The sequence below is a fragment of the Dipodomys ordii genome, unplaced genomic scaffold (assembly GCF_000151885.1).
Source record: "Dipodomys ordii isolate 6190 unplaced genomic scaffold, Dord_2.0 Scaffold3, whole genome shotgun sequence".
Lineage (NCBI taxonomy): Eukaryota > Metazoa > Chordata > Mammalia > Rodentia > Heteromyidae > Dipodomys > Dipodomys ordii.
Genome location: NW_012267219.1, coordinates 29,183,361 through 29,191,527, shown reverse-complemented (window position 1 = coordinate 29,191,527; position 8,167 = coordinate 29,183,361).

Genomic DNA, 8,167 nt, shown 5'->3' with positions numbered 1-8,167 from the left:
TCTCCTGACCATCGCGAACGCGGGCGGATACCACAGGCTCCCCGCCGCCGACCGCCACGCCGCCGCCTGTCCCTCGTGACCGGAGCCGCTGCTGCGAGCCCGAACCCCTGAGCCGAGAGAGAAATGGCCGCCAAAGCACCGCGTCACCTCTCACCTCTCACCGCCACTCTCTCGGCTTCGGCGATTGGGCCCAAAGAGATGCGTGCTGATTGGAGGAAGGAGGACTCCCGGGTAGGGTTTCCTAGCAACCAACGAAGGCGTTTACACTTAGGCTCCGCCCCTCCCCCGGCGCGCAGCCCTCTGGGAAGCCGGCCTACGGGGCTCTAGTGTCCTGAGCAGCGCGGCGATGCTGCCGGGGTCCAGGTTGGCTTGGCCATCTGGTAGGGATTGGGGAGGGTGAGATGGAACGGGGTTGGGGTACAGAGTACTCCAGAGAGTGGACATGGCTTCTCGCCATGCCCATTGCCCCACGGATCCCGCGTTTCGGGGGTCTCCTCGGCCCCCTTCTACTGACAGGCTTGGGGAGGGAAGCGCGCCCCAGGTCGGGCGCCGATTTCACTTCTGACCTGGTCAGGTTGCCTCCGGCTTGCAGTTGCTCCGGGGCTTTGCTGCGACTCGCCAGCCGAGACCCGGCGCGGGCTTTTAGTCCAGGACGTGGGCGGCTTCTACGCCGTGGCGGGCGCGTGCGTGGGACGCGGAGGGACCACCGTGCTCGCGTGGTTTTCTCAGCCTCGCTGCAGAGGTGATCGGCTCACTGGATCCGACATACGATTGCAGTTCTTGGGCAGTGCCCACTGGGGGAGAACTGGCTTCGACCTAGAATTGGGCATTGGATGTCAGTCTGGAGGCTTGGAGTAGGAAGGCTTTGGTGGCCACTGGAGCTCGAGTCATCGTCTGTCACGTGGAATGGTGTTGGATGGTCTCCTAACCCGCTAAGGCTTTGATTCCTTTGTTGTAAACAGGGGTGTAAAATCGTCACCATTCCCAAAGTTGTTGGGAGAATTAAATCTTGTAAAAGTGTCTAGAATTGTGGTTGGCCAAATAAAAGTTTAGTTGGTGAATTAAATGTTACCTTTTTGAGTTGTTACTATTTTTCTTTTTATTGTTATTCTATAGATGATGTAGAGGGGTTGCAGCTACTTAATGAGTACATTTCTTTTTGGACAATATCACCACATCCCTCGCTGGCTCTCTCCCAGTTTTTCCCTCCTACCCCTACCCACAAGTTGTATAGTTCATTTAGTTACTTGTTATCTTAATATTGCCCAGGTAAATGTTGGGAAGCACAGAAATAGTAAAAACAAAAACAAAAAAAAACCCACCTTTTTTTTTCCTTTTGCAGATTCTGGGACTTGAACTCAGAGCTTTGCACATATTGCTGGTGCTCTACCACTTGAACCATGCCTCTAGTACTGGCTTTTTGCTGGTTATTTGGAGATAAGAGACTCACATACTTTTCAGCTTCCTGAGTATCTAGGATTATGGGTGTGAGCCCAACTGACTAATTTTTCTTTCATTAATTTTTTAAAGATTCTGTGTGTAGTTTATACCTGCTTTTGTAATTACTTACTATAAAGTTCAGTGGGTTTTTCTTTTAGTTTGTCAATCATTTTATGAATCTTAAGCTTTGATGTGGATTTTGTTGTGTACTCTTTAACAATCCTTTTGGAAATCTCACTACTGTGTAATTTGGGATACAGCACTATTTTAAAGATAAGATACAGGTCCAGCTTATAACTTAACCAGGGCTGCACAGTTCAAATTCAACCCAAAAGTTCTTTGCTTTTTCCACTGTAGAAAGTGACCTTTCAAAACTTGAAAATATACTTTAGAAATCTGACTTGTATCTTTAGCTGTTTTCTCAATAAAGTGAATCAAAGTACTACAGCAGTTTACGTGAAGATAGTTGTGTTTAAAGTAGTTTCATGTTAAATATTAAATACTTTATTTTTATTTTGTTTTGTTTTGTTTTTTGGGTCCAGTTGTGGGGCCTGAACTCTGGACCTGGGCACTGTCCCTCAGCTCTTCAGCTCAAGGCTAGCACTCTACCACTTGAGCCACAGCGCCACTTCCAGCTTTTTTTTTTCATTTTGCTTATGTGGTGCTGGGGAATCGAACCCAGGGCCTCATGCATGCAAGGCAAGCGCTGTACCACTGAGCCACCTTCCCAGCCCTAAATACTTTATTTTTAGTTACGTGGGAAAAAGACTATTCATATCTTTTTAATTGCAAGTATTATATTATCTATATATACCTTGTGGAAAATATAGAAAGTTCTAAAAAAATAAGCCTAAAGTGAGGGGTAATCTCACCAATCAAAGAAAACTAAGTTTTTGTGCTTATGTATACTATATATGTATATATGTATACTATATAGCATACTTATGTATGTTATATATACACACATATGTATACACATATATATATATACTACATATACTATATATTTGTACTGTATATGTACTATATATACTATATATTTGGTATGCTATAAATATACATGTAGGATTTTTTACTTTGGTAACATATTCTTCACTTTATATTGAGCAAAATAATACAATTAAAAATTCCTCTAAAATATGATTTAACATCTCCATTAAACTTATGCAAATGTGATTAGTAATTATATGCTTTTACCATCCCTATTACGAAGAATGGGTATTGTGCATACTTGTACATCTATCCCTAAGTGTATACTGATTCTTAACCATAAATCCTTAGAATATAAAATTCCTAGATTAAAGGGCATTATGATTTCCAAAGACTTTAACAAGTATTGTCATGTTGACAAATGGTTGAATAGAATATCCATCAGAACAACTGGAACACAAGATAGAACATAATGTGAACACACAGAGAAAATAGCTTCTAATTAAGATGAATAGTGTGGTAAGGACTGAGTTTACCACTGCTTTATTTATGGTAAGAACTGAGTTTAGCAGTTCTCCCAAAATTCCAGTGGTAGACAAACGTCTAAGCATGCATTTATCAGTCAAGATAAATAGTTCATGAACTATTTATTGAGGTTAACAAAATAGACACGGACTATCTTACCCTCACTAACTCCCCCCACCCAGTACATAGAGTTAACCACTTCCTCCCAGAGTGGTAGTGAATGCTGTTAATACAAAGGCTTTGCTCCTCCTCCAGGACATTTTAGGACATAATTAGGAGGAGCCTGGCAAAGTAGGAATCTGTGCTAGAGGATAGGAATGGCTCAGAGTAGAATGTCCAAGCCTGAGCAGAAAGATGAGGAGGTGTAGTGTTGGTGGCCTTGCAGGTAGGGGCTGCTCAGAAGCAGGCTTTGGGGGACCTGACATGGAATATTAGAGCCTAAGGGACACAGGAGAGTGGCCAAAGGGAAGAATAACCTGGCACAGGGTGTCAGAACCTGAATGAAGTAAGGGAGGAACCCAGTGCAAGGACAGTGGCAGGATGGGAGATGTCTTACTGGATTCAACACATTCATGACAATTGGAACCAGACAAAGGTTTGCAACTATGGAAAGGGAGAACACTAGGAAGAAGGTATGATGTATTAGAATAGACGGTATAGATGTATTATATCTGATATGTTAGAGTGATTATGTAGGAAGAAAATTGGTATTTGTGGAGGTGTGTTGTTTTTCATTGGAGCTAACTTTATAGATGTGGAGTGGTATGTTATTGTGGGTTAGATCTTATGATGTTAAGTATTTTTTCATGTGATTGTATTGTTGGCCATTTGTGCTGTATTTTCTTTGGAGAAATTTCTGTTCAAGTCTTGCATACCTCATGTTCTGTTCTTAGAACCCTTGACTATCTTGCCTTGTTAAAAGTTAATCAAAAACCGTTAAATAAAATGAGAAGTCATTTCACTACTCTAGGTCTTCTTTTCTTCATTCATACTGTGAAAGGATTAGACTAAAACAGAACGTTCAGCCTCAATACTATTGCCATTTGGGGCCAAATAACTCTTGTGTGAGTTGCCTGATGTTGCAGGTTTAGCAGCATTTCTAGGCTTTACCCACTAGGTGGCAGTAGGAATTCCCTCATTCCTAAATTGTGAGGCCCAACATGTTAAATGCCTCTCTAGGGAATTCAGTTGCCCGGGTTGAGAACCACTGGAGAACAGTGGTTTGTAAATAAAGGCCCTGGATCTGGATAGCTACCTTGCAGGTACTATGGATTTTTTGCAAGCCATTCTCATTAAATAAACAACTAAAATTGGACATTTATGTTAGATACCTAGCTACTCGGGATTACTGGTGACTTTTATTTTTTTAAGATTCTAGATTCAATTTGGAGAGGACCACTCAGCCAATGCTCAGTGTTGAACACTGACTTTAAATTCAGTTTAGTTCTTTGCCATGTTTCCAGTGTGATGTTTGAGTCAACTTTCAAATAGCCACAAGCGCACTTGGATGATCAGCCTCACTCAGGACTTCACTGCCCTCAGAACTTAATACTGAATAAAACAAAGCCCTGTGGGATTTTCCCCACAACCTTAACCATGTCCCTCATCCCTCAGATGTTTCCACTGAATCCAGTCTCTGCTGAATAAAAAGTGAAGCTTTTTATTCTACTTCTTCATCTGTTACCCTGTGGCCCAGATGTATCTCACACTTCCTCTCCTACAAAACAAAATGACGATCTGGACATATTCCTGGTTACTCACCAACCTTTGGCCAATTTCTCCTGCGCAACAGCCTGAGAGAAACTCCTTCAACTCTCTCCTCTCTGTCCCACAGACCAGAAGGCCTGCCTATGACCTTGACAAGAATCATGCTCTTTTCACAATTCAGGTACTCAGACAGGAGATTCTCTCCAATCAGGAGTCTCTTTCTTCTGCTGTATTTTCCCTGGAAAATTCTTCCTCATCTTACCTCCATGGTCCTGCTTAATCCTGTTTTAGGGGAGACTGTACTGGGATTGGTGCTTGCTAGGCAACTGCTCGCTCCTGGGTCTTTCTTGTTTTTTTAACTTTAGTTATTTTTAACTAGGATCTCACATTGTTACACATACACAAGGTCAGCTAGGACCAAGATGCTCCTACTGTGTCTTCATAGCAGGGATTACAGGTGTAGAGCATCACACTCAGCCTCTAGTAAGCTTTTTTTTTTTTTTTATCTAAACCTTTCATGGATTTCCTTGGGTCATTTTTCTCCATTACCCAGATATGACACCGTCTATTTTAATATTATTTTTCTCACTAACTCATTCACTGTTTTTACTAGTAATTGCCTAGCATGCAGTAGAATCCTAATCACATAACAGTATTTGTTTTTTAGCTAGCCTCAAACTTTATATGTGGTCTAGGCTGGCATTGAACTTGTGAACTGTGATTGTAGACATGTACTACCATGTTTGGCTGCAAATTTCACCATAAATAAATAAATGCATTAATAGATTTGGACTTGAAAATGTTATGCCAATTTGAATATTATATGTATAAATATATAGAATAGATACAAAAATTGAAAAGGAGCAGAGTATCCACCCTACTTACTCAGAAGAATAGGCTAATTTGGACACAGAGTATGGAAAAGAGAATTACTTGCTTTTATGAAAGCAGAGTAGTATAACAGAGGCTTTATGATTTTATCTATTACCATATTTGCTTAGTGCTCTGTACTAATGTGTCTTTTATTCATAGTACTTTGAAATGAAACTGATAATTCCATATCATCTACCATGTGTATATAAATAATCCTCAAATTTCACTTTAACATACTTGAGTGATGAGCATATTTTAGATACTTTTGTATTTTTATAGTAATCTAGCTTATTTCTTGTATATTATTTACCTATTTTTCTTTTATATTGCATTAGAGATCATAACCTGATATACTAATTAAAGCATCTATAGCTTTACAAATAGACATTTATTTTCCACTTGTGTCCAAAAAAGGTGTTTCTGTTCCAGGTATAACTTTCTCCAGGTTTTCTTCAGCACATGCTTTATGGTCACCTTACTTTTCTGCATCATATCAGAAGGAACAAGAAGCATAGAGGATCATCCATGCGAGATTTGATGGGCACCCATCAATTTCCACATTCTTTTGAATAGAACATGGTCATATGACCTCACCTAACTCCAATGGCAGCTGAGAAATGTAGTCTAGCAGTGCTCAGGATGAAAGAGAAATATGGACAATGTTTTCTGCCATACTTATAATTAGATTGGTTACTTGTTATAATTTTACTTGTCCTCTTATATTCTAATTTCTTTCATTTTATTTTCTGCTCTATTTTGATATTTTTATCAAGTTTTAATCATCTTTTTTATCTTTTTATCAGCTATAATTTGAATGCTGAAATAACCATTGTTAACACTCCGTTATTTTTCTTTATTCTATGAATACATTTGCATATATTTAATATAATTGAAATAACATTTTGTGCTCTAGTGTTTGCATAATACTAATGGAGTAAACATTTGCATTTTCTTTTCTTTTTTCTTTTTTTTTGGCCAGTTGTGGGGCTTGAACTCTGGGCCTGGGCACTGTCACTCAGCTCTTCAGCTCAAGGCTAGCGCTCTACCACCTGAGCGACAGTGACACTTCCAGCTTTTTCTGCTTATGTGGTGCTGAGGAATTGAACCCAGGGCCTCATGCATGCAGGGCAAGCACTCTACCACTAAGCCACCTTCCCAGCCCCACCATTTGCATTTTCTTATGGATGTTTCTCCAGTAATATTTTAATGGCTACATAATATACTTTAGATATTATATCCAAAGTATTTGGCATTTAAAATAGTGACCTGATTTGCGGCTGGTTTAAACATCAGTGTAGGGATAGCTTATCCAATGCTATTTCTTTCCTATTTGTCTACACATCGCTCTGAGTTTGTTTGTAGCATGAACATCTCTGTTGCACTAGAGGCAGCTTAGTGTGGAAATTAAATGTATGAATTCAAAATTCAGTCTCTTCTAATTCCTATCTAAGCAGCCATGAGCTTCCTGACTTTGAATTTGGGAGGTAGCCAACAATGCTACCTCCCAAAGTCTGTGATGATTAATGCAATTATAATATATTTAAAGCACTAAATGATTTGTTTTTATTCTTGAAATATTCATGAGCCAGGCACTGGTGGCTCGTGCCTATAATTCTAGCTACTCGGGATACTAATATCTGCGGATTGTGATTCAAAGCCAGCCCAGACAAGAAAGTCTGTAAGAGTCTTATCTTCAATAAACTACTCAGAAAAAGCTGGAAGTGGCACTGTGGCTCAAGTGGTAGAGAGCTAGTCTTGAGCACAATAAACTCAGGGATAGCACCTAGACCCTGAGGTCAAGCCCCATGAACAGCAAAGAAGAAAGAAAAAGAAACATTCATTAATTCAGCAACTATTTCCTCACGTGTTACCATGTGCAGGTGACTATTCCAGGTGCTGTGGACACAAAAGCTTCAGAAGGAAAGGATGATATAGGTGCTTGTCAGAAAGTCAATAATTTCAGCTACTCTTGCTGGAAGGACGGGAGCTGAGAAAGAAGATCCTGGGGTGGTGTACACAGGCATGGTGGCTCACACCTGCAACCCCAGCACTGGGGAGGAAGAGGCAGGAAGATCAACCTAGGCTACATAGTGCATTCCAAGACCACCTGGAGTAAGTTAAGTATGTCTGCGTGGTCAAAATTTGCCTAGAGATCAATTTGCTAAACGACAGATACACCAAAAACTGCCATACACCCACCCACTACATCCCCAAAGCCGGTTTTGAGGTAATCCTCTAGATTCACTGCCATCATCAAAGGGAGAACTGCAGCTCCAACTCAGAAATAGAGAAGACAGTACAAGTGTTTTGTAACAGAAATCCATCCACAGAAATGGCAGATAGCCTAGCAGCCACAAGCTGCTTTATACTCAACATTTCTAAATAAATCCATAGTTCAGAATGTATTACTTAGTGAATTGGCTTTCTGGAAATCAGAGATGGTCTTTCTGAGGAAATAATATTTAATTGATTTCAAAATGAAGTCTTAGGGATTGGAGCACTAACCAATGAGCAAAAAGGCAGCAGGTACTGAGTTCAAATCTTGGTCTCAGACCTAAAAGAAAGAAAAGAAAATGAAATCTTCGGATGCTCTGATTGTCCCCAGCTGTTGTCACTCCTTGGGCCCAAACCTCATCTTTATCATCCAAAACAGGAACTCTACCTACCACATACGTGTTGTAAAGACTAAACA